Consider the following 27,394-nt stretch of genomic DNA (forward strand, 5'->3'; position numbering starts at 1 on the left):
ACAGGGCACACTGTATTCCTTTCCATCCTAAGTCTGTCTCGGTCAACTCAGAGAAAGTAAATGCTTCATTTCCTCTGATTATTTCCACAATGAATACAATGAGTCTTTCTCCGATGAATATTTCCACATGAATATTATTACAGTAAAAGCCTGATTATCTGGCATTCAACCAACTAACTGGCATCCAGCCACACGGCTTTCTTTTCTCTTTTACTGCAGGACCATGCGCTCATGCATCCTTTTACAGCTCTGCCATACTGCACTGAGCAGGGCCTTCTGCCTTAAAGGTAAAGGAAGAGAAGCACTGGGGAAGGAGGGAGAGCAGAGGAGAGAGGGAGGGAGTATGGAGAGAACTTGGGGAAGGGAGAGCTGGTTTTAAGCACAACAGGACCACCTGATGGTGCTTCGTTGGGGTGCAGGAAGAGCACTGGGGAAGGGAAAGCAGAGGAGAGAGGGAGGAAAAGCTGCGGAGAATGGAGAGCAAGGGGGGGGGGGGGGGACAGCTGGTTTTAAGTAGAAGAGAATCCATCTGATGGTGCTTAGATGAGGTGGAAGGAGAGCACCGGGGAAGGGAGGACATTTGGGGAAGGAAGAGCACTGTGGGGGCTAATTTCAGGGAGGGGGTGGCAAAGAGAACCCCCACATTACATCTCAGTACCAACACTTTTTATCCTAGAAAAAAAAAAAAAGCACCAATCTTGTCTATTCTGCAACGATGGCTAGTACTAGTACTCCATCAACAAGCGAAGGCCAGAAACAAATAAGTGTGTGGTATAGATAGACCCTCAAGCAGAAATTGGACATAATCAGTGTCCTGTCTTCACAGGTGTTTTCCTGTTTGTTTATTCTTGTCCTTCTTTCACAAAGTCCTGCTACCATAGCAGCTTTGTCGGTTTCTGTTTGTTAATGCTGTGTCCATGCTTTTATTCTACATAAAGTTTCTTTATTTGTTGTTATACCACCAATTGGTGGTTGGCCCGGATGTTCAATGCTTCTGGTGTATATTCACTGCAGCTGGCTCTGAAGAGTTAACCTCTGAGGGGAAACCTCAGAGTTTTTACTCATATGTCCAATCACCTCGGCTCGGCCTATGTGCTTCATCAGCTGACCTGCCCTACTCTAGCCCTGCGAAGAAGCCTCTTTTTACCTGTCTTTATTTTCTGTGACCCAGACTGCTTTGGTTGTTGTTTCCTCCAGTTTATTCACGGTAAGATTCTTTTACCTGTTTTAATTTTTAATAAGGCTTGGAGATGAAGAAGTGAAGCAAATACTGAGTTAAACTATCTGTATAGAGCCTTCCGAGAACAGGAAAATGCCTACAGTATCTGAATGCAATCTGCATTGAAGTGGCTGAAAGGCAGAATATAAATCAAAAGAAATTAAAAGAAAATAAATACAAATAAATAGAATAATCACCTGGAGAAAGGAGAAAACTGAGACAGGTTGATGCAGGAAATCAATGTTGGCTCATCTACAATCTACAACATCGAGGCACAGAAGATGGAATTACTGACACAAGCAAAGCAATTGATCAATGCGGTATGATGCACAAACCCAAACCAGAACATATAGATAAGGTAATGTTTGACTGCTTTCCCTTAAAACATTTTGAGGGAACTCCAATTTCTGTTATAATGCAGTGATTTTTGCTGAGGGATCTTCTGAGGAAGAATTTGAAGATTTTAGTGTATGAGAAAAAGAATTAATCAAGAGAAATTCTTGATGTTCTTTCAAATACTGACCCCACACACCCTGTCACTAAAATTAAAGAGACAGATATTAGAAACATAGTAACATGTCAGTAGAAAAAGACTTTATGGCCCATCCAGTCTGCCCATCCATCCAATTAATTTAGCATTATAATTCCCATCACTTCCTTAGAGATCCCCTGTATTTATCCCATGCTTTCTTGAATCAGATACTGTTTTTGTCTCCAGCACTTCCACTGGGAAACTTTCCACACGTTCACCATCCTATCTGTAAAGAAATATTTTCTGAGATTACGCCTGATTCTACCCCCTTTCAACCTCATCTCATGGCCCCTTGTTCTAGAGCCTCTTTCCATTGAAAAAGGCCTACCTCCTGTGCATGGAAGCCTTTGAGATATTTAAATTTCTCTATCATATCTCCCTTATCCCACCTTTCCTCTAGGGAATACATGTTTAGATCTTTAAATCTATCCCATATGCTTTAGAACGAAAACCAAGTAGCCACCCTCTAGACTGACTCCATCCTGTATACATTTTTTGAAGGTGCAGTCTCCAGGATTGTTCACAGCATTCCAAGTGAGGTCTCACCAGGGACCTATACTGGGTAATATCACCTCACGTTTTCTGCTGACCATCCCTCTCCCTAGGCATCCAAGCATCTTTCTGGCTTTTACTGTTGCTTTATCCATCTGTTTGGCCATCTTAAGATCATCAGATACAATTACCCCCAGATGCTGCTCTTCCTTTGTTATTAGAAGAATTTCACCTCCAATACTGTACCTTTCCCTTGGGTTTTTTAATCTAAATGCAATACTGTACATTTTTTTAGTAATAAATTTTAACTGCCAGATCACTCCTGCTGGGCCTTCCCGCCTGCACCACCAAACCCCTCCAGATGGTCTTGAATGCCACAGCAAGAATTCTCACCAACGCCAAAAAAAGGGACCATATCACCCCGATCCTCCAGCATCTCCACTGGCTCCCCATTAAATACAGGATACAGTTCAAAACCAGCATGATGATTCATAAGGCCCTACATAGCATCTCTCCACTCAACTTAACCTTCCAGCTCCAACTACACACTTCTAAAAAGCCAACCAGAAGGGCATATCAGAACAGAATGATCACCCAACCAGCAAAATCCTCCCTGAGGAAACGCGCACTATCCACAGCGGGCCCTTCGCTCTGGAACTCACTACCACCAGACCTCCGCCTTGAGCCGTGCCATTCCACGTTCAAAGTGAAACTCAAGACTTGGCTCTTCCTACAAGCTTTCCCAGAGAGCTAAGAGCAGGAAGAATAACAACCCTCCCATCCCACAGCAATTTTGTAATGTTTATTTGCCTTATTTATGTGTTCTTAGTAGATCTTAGTTTGTATTCTACTTTATAATAGATTAACTGTTCGATATGTTCCATGTAAACCGCCATCCCGGCGATAGTTATCTCTGTTATCTGTGAACCGGAGTGATATGTATATTATACAGGAACTTCCGGTATATAAAAACCAAAAATAAATAAATAAATAAATCTTAGATCATTCCTTGAGCTTCATTAGATCCCTCCTCATTATTCCACTTCCTCCTGGCTGTTCACCCTGTTACAGATTTTGGTATAATCAGCAAAAAGACAAATGTTTCCCAACATCCCTTCGCTTACAAAAATGTTTTAAAGATGGCGCGGGCCATCCAGTGCTCCTACTATGTGACAGGGGCCGGCCAATGGCACGGATACCCTGTCACATGGTAAGGTCAAAGGCCATTGGCGCCATTTTTATTAGTGGCAGCCGACGGCCCGAGAGTGGGACATCGCTCCCGGGACTCCCACTGGACCACCAGGTACCTGTAAAAAGTTTTGGGGGGAGGGGTCGGGAGGGTGGGGGAAGCTAAGGGATTATTTTTAAAGGGTCAGGGTGGGTTTTTTGTTTATTGGCTTGGGCGCAACTGATAAAAAAACCACGATCGGGCCGGACGAAAAAAAACATGATGTGAATCGGAACCGGAATCAGAACCAATTCCGGTTCCGATTTACATCTCTATTAAAATCCCTTAGCAGCAGCACCTTCCTTTTCACATCAATGTTGTTAATATCCTGCATTAAATCTCTATCCATCTCTTCTGTCTGTGATAGAGGTCTGTATATTACACCAATATAAATAGATGTTCTATACTCTCTTTCCAGATTAACACACAATGCCTCCTCCTTACCTCATAAGCCCAGCTGTGCTGTTGCTTTAATACTGTTCTTTATATATATATATATATTTAATGCCAAATCAAAACTTTAATATTACAAATAACCCTTACTTATGCTAAAATTATAGAAAAAAATCGTGAATTTGGAAAATTCCACTGCACCTGAAGAAAAGGAGCGTTGCTAGGTAATTTATAGACCCATAAGTCCTTCCTTTCCTTCAACAGAGTTGCCATAATTCCACAGACCAGAAATGGACACTTGAGGTCTGGGGGGTGGGGGGGAGCAGGAACCTGATCACCTGATCCTCCCCTTCTTTGCATACATTTGCCCCTGAATTGGCCTCCTCTCTCTCTCTCGCTCGTCCCTCTGTTCCTTCTTTTTTAGCATCCCCAGGATAATAGTAATGAACAATCTAACAATGTATCAACAGAACCAACAGTGATGAGTGATGCACTCATGAACCAACTTGAAAGAATATGAAAATGATGGATCATAATCTGAATAGATGCATGCATTCCATTAATTGTGTGCATGTATGTGTATTATGGGGGCATTGCTCATTTTTCCTAGTGTTATGAAAACTTTATGAGTGCATCTATCATCTACATTCTTCACTGATCTCTTCTTAAGGTGTTCCCAACAGCTGGCTGAGGGCCCAGACACAGCATAGAGAGCATACAGCCTTTAGATTATATTGTGCTGTCTTTGATGCAGAAAATTAATTGATAATGAATCCTCTGAAAAAACAGAATAGCAAACCTCCCATTCCAAAATGGCACTAACTGCCAGAACTCAAATCAGTAACAACCCTACCTCTGAAAAGGCAACACTGCAAATATTACACTAGTATAAACAGAAATGTGCAGATAAAACTGAACTGGAAACCACAAGAAACCAGACCCTGTATGCAGTACAACAATGGAAAAACAGAAACATCACATTCCACAGAAAACATCAAACTTTAAAATCAAGAAATCTAAAACATCATGATAGTAAAACCATACTCAGAAATTGAAAAAATATTTCAAATAGCTGGCAAAAAAATATCCAATTAAAACAATAAAACATTTTCTATATTTATCTTAAAAGATTTATAGCATGCACCAATAAAATGTTTCAAAATAGAAAAAACATCAAATAACATGAAATAATTAAAACATTAAGAAAATTTCCAGCTCTCCATACTTGGAAACTTTTGATTTTCAGTCATGTTGAAATTCTCATGGATTAAATGGGGGGGGGGCGAGCGCAAATTTTCTCCTAACTCATATACACTCTCTAACACACATACACTCATCTACTCACACATGCTCACTCTCTCACACCCCACACATGCTCTCTCTCTCTCTTCCATATGTTCTCGCATGTCCCCTTATCTCTCACACACACATGCCTGATGCTCTCTCTTTCCCTCTCCCTCTTCCCAGAACGTAGAGACAGCTTCAGCCTTCTCCTTGGGCTTGCATATCATTTCTTACCCACAGACATGCTCTCATGCAAGCTTTCTCACATGCTCTCTTACATAAGCTCTTACATGCTCTCTGTATTTTACATACACACCCCCCCCACACACATGCTGTCTCTCTCTCTCCCTGTAACATGCAGGTGACAGCAGCAGCCTCCTCCTTGAACCCACAAAGCATCTCTCACACACATGTACTCTCTCTCTCTCACGCATACATAGATATGCTCACAGCACAAGCTCTCTCACATGTACTCTCTGTCTCCACCCTCCCCACCCCCACCCCCAATATGTTTTCATACAGTATGCACTGTCTCTCTCCCTGGAAAATGCAGGCAGCAGCAGCCTCTTCCTTGGGCTCATGAGGCATCACTCATCACTCAAGAATTCTGACTGGTAAAAGTAAAAGAGACCATATCACTGAAACCCTAGCTGAACTACCCTGGTTACCCATCGAGCAAAGAATACAATACAAAACCCTATGCACCATACATAAATTAATACATAATGAAAAAGCTGAATGGCTGAACACAGCCCTTCGCATACACGTCCTTCACAGAAACCTGAGATCAGCAAATAAAGCTTTACTAACCATTCCCTCAATTAAAACAGCAAGAGTAACCCAAGTAAGGGAAAGAGCACTTTCCTTAGCAGGACCTAAACTATGGAACACCATGCCTGTCGAGATCCGCTTACAAAGAGACATCAAAACCTTCAGAAAACATTTAAAAACATGGTTATTTAAACAAGCGTACAACAAAGAGAAAGGAGAGTAGAACACAAGGAAAATGGGAGGCGATCTGCAGAACACCCACGCACACTACCCTAATCTATATGGGTATGTATTTTATTTTTATATATTTTCGCTCACCACCAAAGAATAAGATACTATACGTTATCTATTTTAAATCTGTCACTGATAAGAATGGACATGATGTATCATACCCACCAATGAGTAATTATAACAAACTATGTTGGCACCTGTTTAGTGGATAGAAATCAAGATTTTTTTCCAACATTAATATTTGTGCCTTATTGTAAACCATTGTGATGGCACCTAACTTAACGATGGTATAGAAAAGTTTTTAAATAAATAAATATACAAACAAGCTCTCACAAATGCTATTGCTCACACATACTCACAAACACAAGTTCTCACTTATGCTATTGCTCACACACACACACACAAGCTCTCATGCATGCTATTGCTCACACACACATACTTTTTCTCTCTCTTCCCGGAATGTGCAGGTTGCAGGCAGCAGAAGTGTCCTCTCTTTGACTGAGCTGACACGGCAGCTTCATCTTTACTACCACATGGACCAGATATAGCAACCCTCTCTAATCAGCACACAGAGTGGGTTAACACAGCAGCTTTCTCTCTTCAGCTGCATGACCTAGCCTGACACAGCAGCAGCCCCTTACGTTTAGCCACAGACCGAGCCAACACAACAGCTCCCTCTTTTCAACTGTACAGGAGTAGGGACCTAGCAGGCATATGTGGTCTTAAGAACATAAGAAATTGCCATGCTGGGTCAGACCAAGGGTCCATCAAGCCCAGCATCCTGTTTCCAACAGAGGCCAAACCAGGCCACAAGAACCTGGCAATCACCCAAACACCAAGAAGATCCCATGCTACTGATGCAATTAATAGCAGTGGCTATTCCCTAAGTAAACTTGATTAATAGCCGTTAATGGATCTCCTCCAAAAACCTATCCAAACCTTTTTTGAACCCAGCTACACTAACTGCACTAACCACATCCTCTGGCAACAAATTCCAGAGCTTAATTGTGCGTTGAGTGAAAAAGAATTTGCTCTGATTAGTCTTAAATGTGCTACTTGCTAACTTCATGGAATGCCCCCTAGTCCTTCTATTATCCAAAAGTGTAAATAACCGATTCACATCTACTTGTTCAAGACCTCTCATGATATTAAAGACCAATCACTACACCAGTTTGCCCAGTCTACCTCAAGATCATCCAGCCTGCACTCCCCCCATTACCCTGGACCACTCACCCTGGTGTGCTAGGCCTAAACAGCAATTCTGCAGGCTTATACCTCATCTGGAGCAGCAGTAAATCTACAAGGCTAATAAGCCGCCACCATGCACTGCAGCCGCCGAATTAAAAATATGGATTTACATGCATAACTGTTGGGCCTGCCCCAGAACGCCCCGACATGCCCTAGGTCTACCTCTTTTTTATTTTACTTGCGCATACATATATATATGTGTGTAATAATTTCTGGCTTTTAAAATACTCATTGGCCTGGATACCTGTGTATATGGGCCTTTTAGCAGAAGCAAAGCATTTAAAAGTGACCCCTAAATCTACTTGGTTAATAACAGTTTATGGACTTCTCCAGGAACTTTTCCAAACCTTTTTTAAATCCAGGTATGCTAACTGCCTTAACCATATCCTTTGGTAATGAATTTCATAGCTTAATTGTGTGTTGAGTGAAAAAGTATTTTCTCTGATTTGTTTTGAATGTGCTACTTATTAACTTCATGGAATAGATCCTAGCATTTGTATTTTTTGAAAAAGTAAATAGCTGATTTACATTTATCTGTTCCATTCCACTCATGATTGTATAGACCTCTATCATATTCCCCCTCAGCCGTCCTTCTCCAAGCTGAACAGCCCTAACCATTTATTATTTTGAACACCCTTCTCTGTGCTTTATCCAATGCAGCTATGTCTTTTTGAAATGTTTATGTGTTTCACTGGATCTTCTTATGAGAAAAGCATTGAATAGTACTATAAGCAATACAATCCTCATTTAATTTTCTAGGCAATGCAGTTGAACTGGTTTGCAAACAGTTTTGAATGAGTTCCATGTTGACTAAAGACATCTCATTCTTTTGCAAATATAATAAAAAAACATTTGACAACATGCTTCCAAAATCACTGAGTATGGCATTGAATTGAGAATTGAATTGCACTTCCTTAGTTACAGACAAATGTCAGCAATGTGAATCCTAGTATGACTAGATATGGAATTGTATGCATGCCATGAAAAATAATTCATCTTTGTCAAAATGTTCTGGAAACTAGGATAATTGATGCTGATATAGCAGAGGGCAGCCCAGCCATTTAAAATTATTTTATCATGCTTGCAAGACTTTCATAAAGCTTGAAAGCATTAAAACCTATATCTTCTTTTGTAAGATCAAAGAAGGAAGAGCAGGATTCCAGAAAAATGTTCACTTGCTTCTTCTACCATAGGTGGAAATGGGATTGTCAACCCTCGCACGAGTGAAATTAACACCCTTATAGGAATACTAATGTTGTTAGCATTAAACACCAACTTTGGAGTCATTTTCAAACTGTCAGCCTTGGCGAAAGGTCCATGGGTAGTTTGCACCGATAGACTTTGCTAAAAAGGTATAACATGTTGTGCACACCAGCCGTATTTTCAAAAGGAAACTCCAGGGAATCTCATTTTTTGCACTTTCCAGGAGCACATTTTCAAAAGATTAGTAGGAATCCTACACATATCAAATAAGGAGTGAAGCGCGTAGATTGAAGGACTTTCATTGCTGCACTTTGCTTCATTTTTTGGGTGTTTGTCAGCCTTGTCTGTCTTTTCTGTTTGTGAATCTGTATGTGCCTCCTGTTTGGGTGATTGTTCTGGGTGAGCTGGTAGTAGTTCTGGGTGAATAATTTGTGGGTAATAGTGCTGTGAGCACTGTTAATGTGTAGATTCTGCAGAATCTGCATTGGCGGAGGGAGAAGCAGCAAAGAAGAAGGTAATTCATGGAGAGGATATATAGGCCCAGGACCCAGTTTTTAACTTACTGGAAGAGAAAGTGCTGCACAGTTTCAGATTTGATAAGGTGACCATAATATACTTGTGCCAGCAGCTAAATCATATCCACACATATTTAGCTGAGACTGTTTATATCCCAGCCAATAAAGCAATCCAAATTCACTAGGAAGACCTTTTTTGGTTTCTCCTATGTAGAGAAGTAGCCATTGGCTAGAGCAGCAGGCTACAAACCAGGAAGGCTAGGGCTCAAATCCCACTGCCACTCCTTGTAAGCTTGGGCACTTTACCCTCCATTGCCTCAGGTACAAACTTAGATTGTGAGCCCTCTGGGGACAGGGAAATACCTGCAGTGCCTGAATGTAATCTGCTTTGAAGTGCTAAAAAGTGGAATATAAAAATCTGATAAAATAATTTAAGGACAGTAACATGAAACATGGCTTAGACTTGTTAGGCAACAGCTACCAATCAGTCTGCATAGAAATAATAAACTAGCCTGGGCCTTATGTATGCATCTAGGAAGGAATGTGCAGTGTCTGCCAATCTCTCAGTAGCATTCTGGCTGTCTGGTGCAAGGTCTGTCCTCTCTGGGGCTGGCAACACCTGAAGGGAGTTGAGTACCTCCATGGCTTAGCTGGAATCAAGTCCACAATGTCCATATAGATGAGAAATGTTTCTTATCAATCCTGGGAAGGCAGAAGGCTTTCTGCAAGGAAAGACTGGCAGATGAGTCTTTTCAAGCTAGCATTTAGGGGCTGGTCAGGCTTGCAACACGTGTAGATAGGCAGGGACCACATGGAGGATGTCAGTGTGGCATTCAGCACAGGCAGAGGTATAAATAAAAGTTCAGCAGGTAAAAACCCTTGCCTTCTTTTTTTTTTTAGGTTCCCTCTTCTTCTTCCTAATCCCTTTCTCCTCTAGACTGTCAAGGCTCCAGGTTCAGATGTGAATGGCCACTGTCTCCCAAAGGTAAGCACTGATTGGATATGCCACACTCCATGGGTATAGCACTGGTGGGTAATTAAAAGCTGATTTGCTCCTTAGCAGCAGGTTCACATGATGGAAGACACAGAATGTCCTGCTTAACTGGATACGATGTCTGTGAAGGCCACTGCAGCCTCAACAAGTTCATGTCCAGAGATAGTTTAAACTTTAGAGTGTCCTGTTTGTGGAACAATAACAGTTCTTTGTTCCATGCACTGCTGCGACATCCATCTTTGGTTCAGGACCAGGTTTGCTTAGCTCATTGACATGAACAGCTCTTTTAAGAGTGACCTGGGTTAGGCCCCACGAGGGGAGAGGGGTGATCTGTGGCCTTCCTCACAGAGACACATAGAAATACAGAAATGAAGATCAGGCCGTGCCCCTGCCAGTGCACCTGAAAGTTACCACAGCCTTGGGTTTTTTCACTACCAGAAGCTTCTGGACTACTCTGGGGGTCACAGCAGGAATAAGCCAGTTATCCACTTTACTCTGTAGTACTCAAGTTTCTGAGTGCTATTCTCAGGATAATGCATCAATATATTTCTTTTCCTGAAGAACTAACAGAAAACAATGACAGAAATGGAGGAATAGCCTAGTGGTTAGAGCAACAGGCTGCAAGCCAGGCTTCAAATCCCACCGCCGCTCCATGTGATCTTAGGCAAGTTACTTCACCCTCCATTGTCTCAGATACAAACTTAAGGCCTCATTCACTAAGCCACATTAGGCTTTTTTTTGTGTGTGGTAAATGGCCTAATATGGGGATATCATGAGATACTTGAAATATCTTGTGGAATCTGAGCCCTGGCATGGCACGTATTTAAATGAGCTCAATATTGCCCTAAACTATGCTAATCAGATAAAGCAGCTTGCCAAAAAGTTTGCAAGCCGTGTTATTTGACTAGAAATTAGCTACAACCTAGGAGTTTTGTGACTCCTGCAGTATTTTTCCCTCAGGGAAAAATAGCACAGGTTAGTGAATGATCCTCTTAGGTTGTAAGACACCTGGGGACAGGGAAATACTTACAGAGCTTGAATGTAATCTGCTTGAAATAGCTAACCAGTCATAAAAGACAGACTATAAAAAGAAAATATTTATGATGTTGCTCAGTTTGGGGAGGCAGTTGATTACACACACAAGCCACCTTCAGGGAGGGAGGCTAGCTGCTGTAACCATAAGACCTTTCACTGCCTGAATATGCAGGTGATCTGCTGATAGCAGAGAGTTAGCAGAAATGCAAGTAAGAGAAGCAGAAGCTGTACAGCACATGGAACACCTTTAATAGTTTGTACAAAAAGATGGAGTCAGAAAACTTCCTGCTTCTTGTACAGAGTGCAGAGGAAGCAGCCCCTTAAAAAAAAAAAAAAAAAAAAAACCTTTAAGCAGAATAACACTGACAAATACACAGTTTCTATACAACACTAGTACACAGCTGAGAACAGATGTTTAATAACATTCTGGATTCAAAATACAGGTCTAACATCTGCAATGCATCAGGTTCCATCACTGATATTGTATCAAGGTTCACGGCCTCGTTCCATGATTCCTATATTTTGTCACAGTCAGGCATCCATGACCATTTGGAAAGTGGCAAAAACAATGAGGTGGCTTGAAGGTAAGTAAGCAGCTCTGACAACTACTCTCCGCCTAAGAATTACTGTGTTCTCTCTATAGCTGGCCACTATCTGGAAATCACCTGTTCACATCTGAGGTAAAAAAGACAAAAAAAAATTGAAAAAAAAGAAAAGAACAGCGTTGAAACTGGGATGAGATGATGAATTTGAAAAGAATAAAAGGTCTGAGGGACCCGCCCCTCCCCCGATGTCATCGCTCACAGAACTGATCCATTATAAGTGCCAAGCCAGCAGGCGCCGCGCACCGTGCATCGCGCGACAAAGGGGCACTCCCCTTTGTGCACCCCTTCGTGCAACCCCTAGTTTTAAATATTCCCCTTGTTATCTTTATTCCCTTGCTAACAATTTTCTACTTTATAATTGTTTTACATTTCTGACAAAGGCAATGTATGCTTTTTAGTATAATTTGTTGATTGTTCTATGTAACGCTCACAGGCGAAGTTATGTTTTTATTGTAAACCGGTGTGATTTGTATTTTATACAGGAATGTCAGTATATAAAAGTTAAAAATAAATAAATAAATAAATATACACCCATAAAAAATTTTTCAGATTGACAGAAGGACGCTCATTGAAGTAGCAGCAATGGGCCTGCCATATTACACTGCACCTTTGCCTCCCTAATACTAATCCTTTCTGCCATCTCCCCTCAGGTGAGGGGAGATTAACCCCTGAGAAACTGACATATGGTTCCCACTTCAGTCCCCAGAGTTCAGCAGAGTAGTGCAACAACCCAGCCCTTAAGCAGTCCAGGGCTATAACAGAAAGAACGTTTGGCATCCTCAAGGGCTGTTTCAAGTGTCTAGACTGAACAGGTGGGGCTGTCTTGTATGAGTCTACCAAAACCTGTGACATATTTATGGCCTGCTGTATCCTGCATAATTTAGCCAAGACCTGCCAGCAACCTCTTTTTGAGAGGCTTCAGTCATAGCCTCCAGAAAATGATGCTGCAGAAGAGAAAAGTGCAATGTCAAAAGGTTCACTTTTTTGTGTGCTTTTATTTACAGAAATGGGGTGAATGTTATGTGGGTCACCTGTCTGCACAAGTCAGACAAGCTTAGGCAACTAGAATTAAGGATTCAGGCTCATGTGCCTGTCAAATTTGTGACTGGAACTTTGATCAAGGTGTAGGGAAGTAGTCCTGTTAGAGTTTGTTTGCAATAATTATAGCTTATTGTTTTAATGCATTCATATTTGCTGAAAATAATGTATTTTAAGGGGAGGGGTTATTTTTGGGCAGATATAATTCCCTGTACTTAGATATAGATTTGGTGGCAGGTGTAATCTGTTCCTGCCTCCTACATGTGCTCTACAGCATCAGTTAACTGTTAGACACAGAGCCACTCTGATTGTGCGACATTAGCAATGTATTATGGGGAAGTGTGGTCTTTATTACTTGCAGTGCTATGAAATCCAGATTGCCTCTCTAGTAAAAATTTGTGCAGCACAAATATTGTTGGGGTTTTCATACATTAGGGGTATACATAGCAAAAATTGTCATTCAGTTTCTCATGTTGTTTTTTTTTTTATTAGTTTCATGTTGGGTTTTTGTTTTTGTTTTTCTTTTGCTTTCAGAAAATATTGCATATTATTTGTAAATAGTGTGCACTATGGTCTGAATTTTAAAAGCTTGCTCATGCTTAAAAGCTCATATACACGAGTATGTGGGCCACACATGAGCGATATGTATTTTAAAAGCTGGAAGTTACCTGCATATATATATGCGTGCATGAATAACAAAAAGGGTGGCACAAAAGGGGTAGGGTTGGGGGCGGGGCATGGACATTCCGGGGTGGGGCCAGCAGTTACACTTGTTACTCCACATTTTAAAACCAGATGCCGCAGTGCGCAGCAGCTGCTTAACCAAGTAAAGTTACTTCTCTTTCTGATGAGGAGCAAGACTGCAGAAATCACATTTTAGGGCTTATATGACAGAGCGAGGGATCTGGGTCAACTTGGGGGGGGGGGGGCGTGCAGGATGAAGAACCAGAGAGTTCTAGATCACATCAAGATAGACTGGGCAAACTGGTGGACTAATTGATAAAACTGGGATTCTCCCTCACGCAAGCATGGTTTAAAATCCGTTTACCTGCGTGCGTTAAAGTCAATAATTTCTCAAGGAATATACATGAAGTACGTTTGCTCGAGTAACGGCTTAAAATTAGGAGCACACATAAGCGCGCAAGGTGTATTTTAAATTTTACATGCGTAAATACGTGCACGATTTAAAATTCCAGCGTATGTCCTCTCAAGCACTCATTTTAAAATTAGCTTGTATTTACAAACAGCACACCCATCACATGGTAGGGTGAAAGGGCAGCCAGTGCCGTTTTTCAAAAAGATGGCCGCCGGGTCTAGAAGCAGAAAGGTTGCTCCTAGGCCCCCACTAGACCACCAGGCATGATTTTGTGAGTTTGGGGGGGGGGGGGGGAGGGAACAGGAGGGTGGGCTTGGGTGGGTCATGGGGAAGGCCTGCTCTCAGGGAGGGGCTATTTTCTAAAAAGGGAAGGGGCTGGGGGTGGGATGAAGCCTGTGACTGGGGTTTTATTTTTAAAAAATACTACTTTTTCTCAGGAAATGGCTGCCTGCAAGGGTGTCAAGGGGGATGGTACAGGGGGTCTCCAATAACCTTCAAGTTTGGATGTTTATTGGGAGTACCTGTGCATACTATTTGCAAACAGTGAGCACAAAAAACAATAGAAAAAACCCACAAAATTTCATGAGTTTCTTTTCCCTGTCATTTAGTCTCAAAAACAACGTGTATGGGGCCGTTTTTGCGCAAGCAATGCTTTAAAAATCTACCTGAATGGAGGCAGTGCATGCAAATCTATCTTATTCATATTCATTATGGATAGCATGAAACTCTGTCCTGTTTGTGGCTCTCAAGGACCGGACATGGCCCCATCTCTGCCATTAGCCCCTTGAGATGGCCGCCATGTTCTGATGCAGTCACTTCAGAGCTGTGACCACACACCTGGCTTCTGTCAGAGAAGCGGGAGCTCCTCCAAAAGATCCAGGCTCAAAAGCTATGGCCAGCTCTGGAGGAGTAGCCTAGTGCTTGGAGCAGCGCCGGGCTATGAACCAGGAGACCAGGGCTCAAGTCCCACTGTAGCTCCTTGTGACCTTGGGCAAGTCACTTTACCCTCCATTGCCTCAGGTAAAAGCTTTGATTGTAAGCCCTCTGGGGATAATTTGCTTTGAAGTGCTTAAAAAAAAAAGTGTGATTAAAAAAAAAAAATCTAAATAAACTTACGGCTTCTTCCTCCAAAATAATGAGCACCTTGGGACCTTCATCCTCAGCTCCCAGGGCAAAACTAGAGGGAGGTACAAGAAGGGGGATAAGGCTGAAGGAAGTAGTAGAAGAAGAAGTAGGGGAGGTTTCAGCCTCCAGCAGTCCTGAGAAAGGTGATGGAGGAGCTGGTTCTGACTCCAGGGCTAGTGGCAAGGGTGCAGCTGGCAGCAGGGATGAAGGAGGCAGGCAGCCTGTGGGACCAGCAGTGTAGCAGAGGCCTCAGTAACCTCATGCCCCTCTGAGAAGCTGGAGCTATGCACATCTAACCCTCTTCCTCCTCCTCAGAGGACCTGGTGATATCTGTTAAAAGAAAGAGATATGAGGTTTATTTTATTTATTTTTATTTTAAATCTTTTCTATGCCGTCGTTCGGTGGGGACCGTCACAACGGTTTACAGTAAGGCACATAAAAGTAATGATACTAGAATTTGTCAGTTTAAACAGGTGCCATAAGGTTCGATAACATACGGGCCAACACAGTAAGGTGCGGTAGAAAGAGGTGCGTTAGTGCCGGGCGCACCCGCATTTGCCGCACGCACACTCTGGGTCACATACCGCTCGATACTGTATTTAAATGGCATGCAAATGCAAGCCGCGTCCAACGCGCGTCCATGAAGCGCAATCCATTTTACTATATAGGCGCTATAAAGCTGGCGGCGAGACCGGGCGCTCCCCATGGCTCCCTATTCTCTAAAAGGTAATGAGTGCACGCCGTGACCTCGGACGTCGCACACCGTAACCTGAGCACCTGGCTGGACGTCCGAGGTCATGGCGTGCGCCAGCTGACCCCGGGAGGAGGGGAGAGAGGACTGGGGCTACTCCGGAGCTGTCAGCACGGGAGATGGACGTGGCCAGGGCAGGTGAGCGGGGGCTGGCGGAAAGTTTGCCCGATTCACTTTGGTCTTGTCCGGGGAGTGAGGGGGTCAGGCAGTGAAGCGGGGCTGGCTGGGGTTGCTCCGTGGCCCGTGAAATTTTGTCTCGGCTTGTCTGACGCTCCACACTAACGCAGGGGTAGGGGTAGGCGGAAAATTAGCAGGTTAAACGCGCGGCAAAACTTCAGGTTTAAAAAGCGATAATCGGGGCGCGCGTTACTGTATGGGAGGGAATAGCTAATCCGATCGTTTACATCTCATATACATGCCGCGGGCGGAAAGGGATACCAGTTGATTTAAAGAGGCAGTAAGGGTGGGTTAAAAGGGATAGTGAATCACAGGTTGGACGTGGCCAAATTATGAGTAGAAAGCGGGTTAGAAGCAGGGTAACCGCGGCCGCACTTTACTGTATCAGCCTGATAGTTTGTAATCAATGTTAATTGGTAAATGTGATGAATCATGTCCAGGTCTCTCTATCTCAGATTTTGAGTACAAAACTATCTTTATAACTGTAACTTATCCTTTAGTGATAAGCTCTCTATTAAAAACTACACATTTAGTGCATACAGCAGTGTATGTGGGTGTTTTATTGTTCGTGCTTTGCTCAACCCTGGTTTCTATTCACCCTTCTCTTTCTGAAAAGCTTGTTTAAAGAGCCAGGTTTTTAAACATTTTCTAAAGGTTTTGCTGTCTCTTTGTAATCTTAACTCCAAGGGCATGGAGTTCCATAGTATGGGTCCTGCCAAGGATAGCGCCCTTTCTCTTACTTGTGTTAGTCGTGCTGTTTTGACTGATGGAATAGTTAGGAGTGCTTTGTTTGCTGACCTTAGGTTTCTGTTAGGGACGTGTACACGAAGGGCTGTGTGCCAAGGTTGTCCCTTGGCAGTATGAAACTCACTATGAGCATATTTGACAAAAGTGTAGGGTTGACACGGAGAAAGCCTTGCTGTAAGGGGAAGGTAAGCTAGAACTGGGGGGTACCCTGCACTGAGCATGAGCTCAAGCCCAATTCTTGAATGCTATGGTAGGAGGAAATTGTTGGCGGCTACCTCCCACCACTTAGTAGCTGCGGTGATTATTAAAGATCTTAGTTGTGAGCCCTTCTAGAAAACATGTTGGAAAGGATACACAATTTTCATTAGAATAACAGAGCTACAGTAAACAAAAAGATTGCATAGTGCCTATAGGTTCAGCAATGCATAATTACAACGGAGAATAAACACACATTCCTGTATTTGCATCAGTCCCCCTTACTGCCTAGCTTGTGATTAGTTATCAGTACTATACCAGTGCCTGGAGGGATACCTTGAGAGACAGCCTTCTGCAGAAGTAGGACACACAAATAGTGTCTATAGCCCAAAAGTGCACATAGAGAAAGAAATGTGAGAACTCTATGGATGTGATATTAGTGTACTTACCTATGGCCTGCTTAAGCTTAGCACAGGCCTGCTCCAACCACATCTACTTGTGGGGCACATGTGCTGTCTCTTCTTCTGTAAGTCTTCCACTTAGATACAAAGAAAGACAGAGATATCGCATGGGAGCAGCCTCATGGTGTGCCCACTTTCCTTCCTGATGCTTAGCTTCTCATCCCTTCCAATCTTAGGATCTAGGAATCCTCATTGCATCTAACATGCTGTCTGAAATTTGGTTTATCATTTCTGTCTGTAGCACTTGCCTTGGGAGCCCATTCCATGCCCCCCATCACCCTTTCCATGAACACAGTAATATTGTCAAATAATTAAAAATGACCAAACCCACCATCTTGTCCATCCAGTCTGACCAGTTATCCTGTCTCTAATGAGGATTATTCCCAGCTGCTAGGCACTTAGGGGTAGATTTTCAAAGGGTTACGCGCGTACTATACGCGTGTGACCCCCCAAAAACCTACCCCTGTGCATGCAAGCCCCGGGAGCGCGTATGTCCCGGGGCGGGCCCGAGTCCTCCGGCACAGCAGCAGCTTTAGGCACACTCGTCAAATAAGGTGGGGGGGGGGGGGATTTAGGTAAAGGCCGGGGAGGTGGGTTAGAAAGGGGAAGAGAGGGAAAGGTGAGGGGGGAGATCCAAAAAACTTTTCCCTCGAAGGCTGCTCCGATTTCGGTATGGCCTTGGAGGGAACAGGGAAAGCAATCGGGGCTCCCCTTGGACTCGGCACGCGCAAGGTGCACAAGTGTGCACCCCCTTGCGCACAATGACCCTGGATTTTATAACATGCGCGCAGTAGCGCGCGCATGTTATAAAATCGGGTGCACATTTGTGCGCACCGGGTAGCGCGCACAAATGTACCCCGCGCACGCTCCTTTAAAAATCTGGCCCTTATTGTGACCACCTGCCACAGTTGTCCTTATCCAGAATAAATGGAAGGCACTGAAGTGATGTCTCTTTGGCATCATCCTCTAGGCAGATATTGCCATTTTTAAAGGACCGAGATGTGAGTAGGAGTGAGTGGGGTCCAGGGTGGGATTTCCCTGGCTCTGAGCTGCAGGCTGGCCCTAGACTGGTTTGGTTGGATTCGTTTTTTTGGGCCCAGTATGGGGATTGGAGAGGTCTGAAGAGATCCAGGCTCCAGGGGTTTCCAGGGCCATGGAAGGCCCAAATACCTGAAAAATTTCAGGTATTTTCATAGAAGGCTATTTTCAGTTCAATTAATTTGGAACAAACCAAAAATGGCCTCATTACTTGCATTTTTTGCATTTGTTTCAACCAAAAGCGCTTCCCTAGTTTTTAAAATACCTGCATAAATGTAGCCATGAGCCATTCCATGGCTAGGTGCACACTTGCCCACACTTAAATGCGATTAACTTATGCCATCATTCGGAAACAGGTAAAGTTACACATGTACATTTAGCATTATAACAACCCAATATTTAAACACAATGCAGGTTCCTTGTCTGAAACTAGAGTTGTTTTGTGCTTTAAAAAAAAAAAGAAAGAGTAATTTTCCAGATAAGCACCCTCCTGAAAATGTACTTAGTACATTTAGTGCATCATTTTGGTGACCTTCCTTTTAAATCACCTCTGTCTTTTCTATGCTCTTTCATATATGTGAGTTTCAGAAATGGGCACAATGCTCTATGATTTATTATATTTAAATTGCATATATATTTTTTTATGTTTTTAGTTGTGATCTGCTTAGAACAACAGTCTTAGTTGCATTGAGCAGAATTTACATTTTTTTAAATCAATGCAATAAATAAATTTCACCAGTATCTAATATCTATACAATGATATTACCACTCTCTTTCTACTAATTATACCTCTCTTTAGGCACCCTGTTAATATTTTCCATTACTTTGTCACACTGACTGACTACCTTCATGTCATTAGAGATGACTGTTGTGAACTCCGGCCGCCCCTACTCACCCAGCAGATGCGGCCTCCGTCTGCTTCCAAGGTCCTGCCAGGCAGGCTGCATTGGGCCTTTGCTGCAGTGTTCTCCCCATGAGGGAGACGCCACCAACTCCCTCCTGGATTCTTCCTCCCAAGGCGCGCGCACACGGCCTAGCTCTGCATTTAAAGGGAGTGCGGCGGGAAACCTCGGCCCGGCCCCCAACGAGTCATCACGGCTAGGGCTATAAAAACTCACTTCCTGCTTCTCTTCCTTGCCTTGGCAACAGGTCAGCTCATGATAGTAGCTAGTTACTTGTTCCTTGGCATTCCTGCTTCCATTCCTGTGTTCCTGCTTGTTCCAGCTCCTGTGCTCCTGCTCCTGTGGTTCCGCTCCTCTTCCAGTTCCTGTCTTCGGTTGTCTCCTTGGCTCTGACCTTGGCTTGGTGTCCTGATGTTCCTGACTTCTGCCCGTCCTGACCTCTGGCATGTTCTCTGGTTCCTGCTTGTCTTCCGCCTGCCCTGACTTCTTGCCTGGTTTACCGTGTTGCACCGCAGCTGCCCGCCTCGACTCCTGGACCATCTATGTTCTTCCGGATCTCCACCAGCCTCAACTTGGACCGTCTCCTGGACTCTCCCTGCCTGGAGACCTTCGCCTAAGTCCTGCTGGCATTGGCACCCAAGGGCTCAACCTGCAGGGAACAAGGGCTGGTAGGTGAAGCTCCAGTCTGGTCTCCTGGTCCTTCTCTGCCTCCCGGCTAAGAGTACCATTAGAGGGCCTCACCTCGGTGGATCCATCTGCTCTTAAGCCAGCTCAAGGGTCCAAAAACTCAACAATGACTCCGTTTTTGCTGACCCAACTGCCCTTGAATATCTGAACCTTAAATGCTTGATTTTGCATTTTTAGAAAATTAACAGTCACTAAAACCTTGTCTAATCGTCAAATGTTTTAAATCATCATTTGTTTTATCTAGGACACCAGCATGTTAGATTTTCATGTCATCTACAAAATGTCGCACTATCCCTTCTAGTACTTCCTCAATGTTACCTACAGAGACTTTGAAAATGACCAGGCATACCACTGATTTTTGCAGCACCCCATTAGTCACCTCTTCATCAATATGAAACTCACTTACCACCAATCCCTAAATCAGGTTTATGAACCAACTTCTTACCGAGTTTGATGATGAAATACTCAGTCCCTTGTTGCTTAGGTCAACAGGCTGCTGCATCAAGGTTGGTAGTGTGTCAAAAAGTTAAAATTGGAATAGGTCCTTATAACTACCAAAATTCACTTCTGACTCAAATAAGAAAGATCCAGTCATTGACATGCTAAAGCTCATAAACAGGCCAATGTAGAGCGCATAATTTTACTCTCAGTTGTACGCACATTTTCGAGCATAAATGTTACTCTCACTGCAGCAAGGAGTTTTGCATCCTGCTTAGCACCCTTGCTTGGAAATGCCATGCAAATGAATGCATTAACTATTATCCCCAAAAGAGAGAGGGGTACTGGCTTCTTGGTGTTTGGTACTTGCCAGGTTCTTGTGACCTGGTTTGGCCTCTTTGGAAACAGGATGCTGGGCTTGATGGACCCTTGGTCTGATCCAGCATGGCAATTTCTTATGTTCTTAAATCAGGTTTTCTTAGCACTGGAAATTTTACTTCTGCTTAGAGGAGTCAATCTATGGGCAGAAGCTACAGTTCTAGCACCAAGACCTATAATGAGATTAATGCACAGAAAATATGCTTTGCGTACACAAATAAATACTTTCCTAGGTTTATGCACACAAATATATACTTTCTGTGCTTAAAGCACTTTTGTGCCCATAAATCATTTTGTGTGTGCATAAATGTCTTTTTTGCACACAAAATATGAATTTTGTGTGCATATAAATCATGGATGAGAGACTCCCCCACTCCCCTGAGTTTAATATTTGCATTCAGCCCATACTGAGCGCACATTTCATTTCCACTTTGTGTGCACATTTTCCTGTCAGTGCACTTTTCTTTTTAACTCTCACTGCATTAACCACACTATTACCATGCCTGATCAGGAGTTAAAACATTTATTATACCTGTGCTTTATAAAATGTGTGCTGATTTTCAGGCGCAGTTTTAATCCACACATTATTGCATTGACCCCCAAGTCATGCTTCCTCAAATTCATTCCTTTTACAACTAAGCAGGACAGTTTTGACAAACAAGATTTCTATTCTCCAGTACAACTAATTCAGGTGTATGATATAACTTTCTCATTGTCACTGCTTCAAGTTCTTTCTTATCTTGGCATAACCATCATGTACAATGTCTTCCTGATCTTATCTTACCATATTTCATTCGGAAATAACTGCAGGCTTTTATTAACAGTGCTATAGAGTTCTATTTATCAGTAGGACAGGTGTATCATCACCTGATAAAGCAACGGGATCTCCTGAATGCATGACTTATTTTATTTCTTTCTATACTAGTAATCAGAGCACACAGCATAGCACCACAAGGGGCATTTTTCATTTCTTACTTGTGGTACAATTGTAAATTATCAGTTTTCAGCAATAGCTCTTGTCATTTAATGAAAAATAAAGCCCAATCATATCTCTCGAGGGTCATAACAGAGAGTAAATTAAAACAAAAGTTGTATTAAATTTGATGACAAAATGAAATATTAGGACAACTGTGTGCATGAAAGTTATTTGTGCAGATAATACGCTAAAGTGATTTGAAATAAAAAGACTTAATTTAGATGTTTAGAAAGAGAGAGAGACTGCACATCCTTTTCTTGAAAGCAAATAGTCAGCCAGTTACATCGCACCTTCTTCCTGAAATCTAGAAATTCTCAGGCTACACAGAAAAATGAATACATGGGAAAAAAATCTGAAGTCGCCAAAATTTAAAAAAATAAAAAAGTTTAAAGTTTCATCTCACTAGAGCAGGGATGGGCAATTCCAGTCCTCGAGGGCCGCAAACCGGTCGGGTTTTCAGGATATCCCTAATGAATATGCATGAAAGAGATTTGCATGCACTCTGCCTCAGTCATATGTAAATCTTTTTCATGCATATTCATTAGGGATATCCTGAAAACCCAACCGGTTTGCAGCCCTCGAGGACCGGAATTGCCCACCCCTGCACTAGAGTCTTCCTGAATCATTTGTTAGCCTACTTTCTGAAGAGAGTGAGGCTTATAGGGATGTGAATCGTTTTTTGACGATTTAAAATATCGTCCGATATATTTTAAATCATCAAAAATTGTTAGAGCCGCGATACAATAACAATTCCCCCGATTTATCGTCAAAAAATCGTAAATCGGGGGAAGGGGGAGGGCGGGAAAACCGGCACACTAAAACAACCCTAAAACCCACCCCGACCCTTTAAAATAAATCCCCCACCCTCCCGAACCCCCCCAAAATGCCTTAAATTATCTGGGGTCCAGAGGAAGGGTCCCGGTGTGATCTTTTACTCTTGGACCTCCGTGCGTTGTAGAAATGGCGCCGGCGCTACCTTTGACCTTTGCACAAAATGGCGCCGGCCGTACAGCAACACGATTCGACTGCAGGAGGTCGTTCCGGACCCCCGCTGGACTTTTGGCAAGTCTTGTGGGGGTCAGAAGGCCCCCCCAAGCTGGCCAAAAGTCCCTGGGGGTCCGGCATGACCTCCTGCAGTCGAATCGTTTTTCCGTACGGAAAAACGATTCGCGGTAGGAGATCGTTCCGGACCCCTGCTGGACTTTTGGCAAGTCTTGTGGGGGTCAGGAGGCCCCCCCAAGCTGGCCAAAAGTCCCTGGGGGTCTAGCAGGGGTCCGGGAGCGATCTCCTACGCTCCTGACGTCGGGGGACAAAAAACCAAAATGGCACCGGCGCTACCTTTGACCAGTCATATGACAGGTCAAAGGTAGCGCCAGCGCCATTTCTACAACACACGGAGGTCCGAGAGTAAAAGATCACACCCGGACCCTTCCTCTGGACCCCAGGTAATTTAAGGCATTTTGGGGGGGTTCGGGAGGGTGGGGGATTTATTTTAAAGGGTCAGGTGGGTTTTAGGGTTGTTTTAGTGTGCCGGTTTTCCCGCCCTCCCCCTTCCCCTCCCCCTTCCCCTCCCCCCCACTGGACCCCAGGTAATTTAAGGCATTTTGGGGGGGTTCGGGAGGGTGGGGGATTTATTTTAAAGGGTCGGGGTGGGTTTTAGGGATGTTTTAGTGTGCCGGTTTTCGATTTACACGATATTTAAAAAACCCAAACTGCGACGATCCGATTCCCTCCCCATCCCAGCCGAAATCGATCGTTAAGACGATCGATCACATGATTCACATCTCTAGAGGCTTATGCCATCATCCTGTCAGGCTGTGTCTGTCCCCTACGAATAACTTTCCCTTTCTGTGGCCTCTGATCCACACCAAATTTTCAGGGATTATTTGCGGGGTGGGGAGGGAACATGAATATTCTGACAGGGTAATTTTATTTGATCCACGAATTCCATGAACACAAATGCAATTGTCATCCAGCAATATGTGTGGGTTTTGCATGTGTTTTACAACCAAAGTCACATTAAATTCTTACAACATGTCAGGGGGACCACTGGGAGTTTTTGTTTGAAAATTAGATTGCAGATCTGCAAAGGCCCCTTAGGGTTTTAAAATTGCATTCATAGTTTATGCTGTTTTAATATGCAAAACAACAAACTACAAAAGAATAGATGTTCTCTGGTAAACTGATGAGTTCAGGAGATTGAAGCAAATTTTACGCACTTAAGAACAAAAGTGGAGAAAAGAACCAGCACCCCAAAATCTATGCCTATTTAAGGTACAGTTAGGAAAATACAGACCTCTGATTAATCAAGCTAAAAGGAAATATTACTCAAGTAAATGTCATGATATCAGATTTAATCCAAAACCTCTTTACTCAACAGTGAAATACCTCACAAAACTATATGCCAAACTTTAAATGACAAGAACAATTGTTTGTCACCATCTAAATGCAATGAAATTTCAGACTTCTCTAATGACAAAAATGAAAAGTTGACTAACAAGTTCCCCCCCCCCCCCCCCCCCGTACAAGAGACACAACTCAGTTATCAGACTACACTCAGCACAACTTGGAATTACTTCATACTGACCTCAAACCTTGAAATCCAAGAAATCATTGTGAAAATGAATCCAGCCAATTGTCCATTAGATCCATTTCCAACCACTGCTTGGAAAGCCATCCATTGCCTGTTATAAATAAACTAATTAAGTTGTCCCTTCAGAATGGTCTTTTATCACCTTCTTTAAAAAGAGCCTCCATTAGACAATCCTGAAGAACCAGAAGATCGATGAAAATGTATTAGGTAGCTACAGACTGATTTTCTCATTACCCTTCCCAGCTAAATTCATGGAAAAGGTAGTACTTCACCAACTGACTGATTATCTTGAAGAAATAGCTTGCTCTACCAGAATCAATTTGGTTTCAGAAAGAACTATTATTACTATTATCCATCTTTGATGTCAACTGGTGACGTTTCAAAAATGGATAGAATTACATTCTTGTACTTGCTTGACCTCTCAGCAGCATTCAACACAATTGACCACAATATCTTATTAACAAGACTAGATGTCAGAGTTATTTGGTACTCAAATAGATAAATTCTTTCCTAGACATTAGATCATTAAGATATAAAATGACAATATTCATCACATAGACCCATAAAAACTGGGGTACCCCATGGGTCTGCAACCCTCTTCAACATATACCCTTGACCTCTATATAAACTTCTTGCTGGTCTTGATCTCAATTTCTGTATTTATGCAGATGAAGTACAATTTCTCATTCTGATTACTCACTCTATAGCACATACCCTAAAGCACTTAACAATCTATATCACAGTTATCCAAAAATGGCTATTTCACAATAGACTTACATTAAAAATTGATAAAATACAATTAATCCACCTTATAAGAAAATTGACCACTGAACCAGTCCTAATTTTCAGATTTGGCTCCAATACCATTGCTATCTAAAGCTCAGCATGTGATCTTGGGATAACCCTGGACAGCAAACTCACCCTGATTATTAATATTTGGGCAATGATCATATCCAATTATTATAAACTTTGTATGTTGAAGCATTTAAAAACACTACTTGAACACGATAACTTTTGTAGAATTTACAAATTCTCATATTTGCAAATATTGCAAAATGCAGAATTTGTGCAGAATTCCTATGCTTCACAGAATTTTTATTTTTTACTCAGAATTTGTAGAAAGGCCTGCGATTCATGAGTGGAACCCATCCCGCTCATGGCTGATGAACAGGAAGGCTGCGAGCTACAAGCGAAGCCCATTCTGCTCATGACAGAAGAGTGAGACTGCCAGGCCACGAGTGGAACCCATCCCTCTTACAGCCAAAGAAGACAGGAGAAGCAAGAAAGGCAAAAAAGCCTGTGTGAGAGAGAGTATTGTTGTACTCTGCACGTAGGATGACTGTGTGTGCCAGACAGAGAGGAAGCCTGTGTGAGAGAGTGTGTATGTGAGTGGGAGATTAGGAATCTGTATGTGAGAGAGAGGGATAGGTTGTGTATGAGGTCTGGTGCATGTTTGTATGTGTACGAGAGAGGGAGAGCCTATGTGCAGGGGTCTGTATGTATCTGTATGTAAGAGAGAGAGATAGTCTGTAAGAGGGTGAGTGAATATGTGTACTGAGAGGGAGGGTGTGTATGTGGGAAAGAGAGAGAAGCAGCTTGTGTGAGTGTGTGTATGCATAGTAGAGAGAAAGGGAGCATGTGTGTGTGTATGTGTATGCGTGAGTGGGACAGAGGAAGAGTGTATTTGTGTATGTGCACAAAAGAGAGGGGGGAGCCTTTGTGAGTGGCTGAATGAGAGAAGGGTCAAACACTGGGAGTGGAAGGTTGGGGTTGAGATAGAGTGGAAGGGGTTGAATGTGGAGGGGAATGGGAGAGATTGTGGAGAGACTGGAGATCAAAGGAGTTGTGGCCTGTGAAGTCAGTGAAAGGGGTCTGGCCAGGGTAATAAGGAAAGGGTCAGAAGGGGCATTCTTACAATATTCATTTAGGGGAAATCTGCTCAAAATATTGAAAACTGCATCTTTGAATAAAACTTTTCTGCATTTCATTTAAAATTAATTATTTTGACCAATATAAAATATGCAGAATTTTACATTTTTGTGCACAGAATTCCACTAGGAGTAATTATTGCATTTCTTTATTCCTGGATCTACCAGCAGGTACCCTGAGATCCCGCAAAATGCTTCAGATTTCAGCAGCTTGTATACTTAGGATCAAAAAAAGTGACCATAATACACCTGTTTTATCTGCCTTTCACTGTCTCCTGGTTTAATATCACATACAATATAAGGTACTTATACTAGCTCACAAAATCATCAGTAATGATGACAATGTTTGGCTAGGGGCCACACTATGTTTCTATGTGCCCTTGTAGGGAGATATCTCATGTTTACCACCTAATCATCAAATATGAATCATCTTTATCTTTATCTTTATTTGTATTTATAAACCACCTAAAGCAAGAAGACTAGGCAATGTACAGGTAGTACAATCATAAAATACATAAAATAATATGCAAAAACATATCACATAAAAAACACATTCATGAGACCAGCTCAGTTACAGCTAATGTAAACCAATAGTTTGATTAGACGATTCTCAGATCAAGCTATATGCTTGCTTAAATAGCCATATTTTCAGCAAGGATTTGAAAGATTTTAGACTATCAACTAAATGTAGGGCCTCAGGCAGTGCGTTCCTCAAAATTGGAGCTGCCACAGAAAAGGCACAGTCCTTGGTGCAGCATAATCTTGCTTGGCGCACTGAAGGCACATCCAGGAAGCCCCTTTGAGAAAAGCGTAGTTGGCGTGTGGGGCAGTACATATGTAAAAGTGCAGGGCCGGATTTTAAATGCCCTGCGCGCCGGCGTGCCTATTTTGCATAGGCCGCCGGCGCGCGCAGAGCCCCGGGACGTGCGTAAGTCCTGGGGCTTTGTAAAAGGGGCGTGTCGGGGGCGTGTCCTAAATGATGCGGCGTTTCGGGGCGTGACGCGGCATTGCGGGGGCGGGCCCGGGGGCATGGCACCGGCCCGGGGGCGTGGTCGAGGCCTCCGGACAAGCCTCCGGGTCAGGTGATGGCGTGCCAGCAGCCCGCTGGCGCGCG

The 27,394-nt window shown here is 43.0% G+C and overlaps 1 long non-coding RNA gene across 1 annotated transcript; it reads left to right on the top strand.

Annotated features, from left to right (window-relative positions):
- The first annotated feature begins 215 nt into the window (after positions 1-215).
- LOC115093196 lies at positions 216-26,182 on the top strand. The gene is made up of 3 exons (XR_003857211.1): positions 216-287; positions 10,017-10,101; positions 25,463-26,182. It is a non-coding gene; the product is annotated as an uncharacterized LOC115093196 (long non-coding RNA).
- Positions 26,183-27,394: the final 1,212 nt, after the last annotated feature.

This window comes from Rhinatrema bivittatum, chromosome 6 (genome assembly GCF_901001135.1).
Source record: "Rhinatrema bivittatum chromosome 6, aRhiBiv1.1, whole genome shotgun sequence".
In the NCBI taxonomy this organism is placed as follows: Eukaryota; Metazoa; Chordata; class Amphibia; order Gymnophiona; family Rhinatrematidae; genus Rhinatrema; species Rhinatrema bivittatum.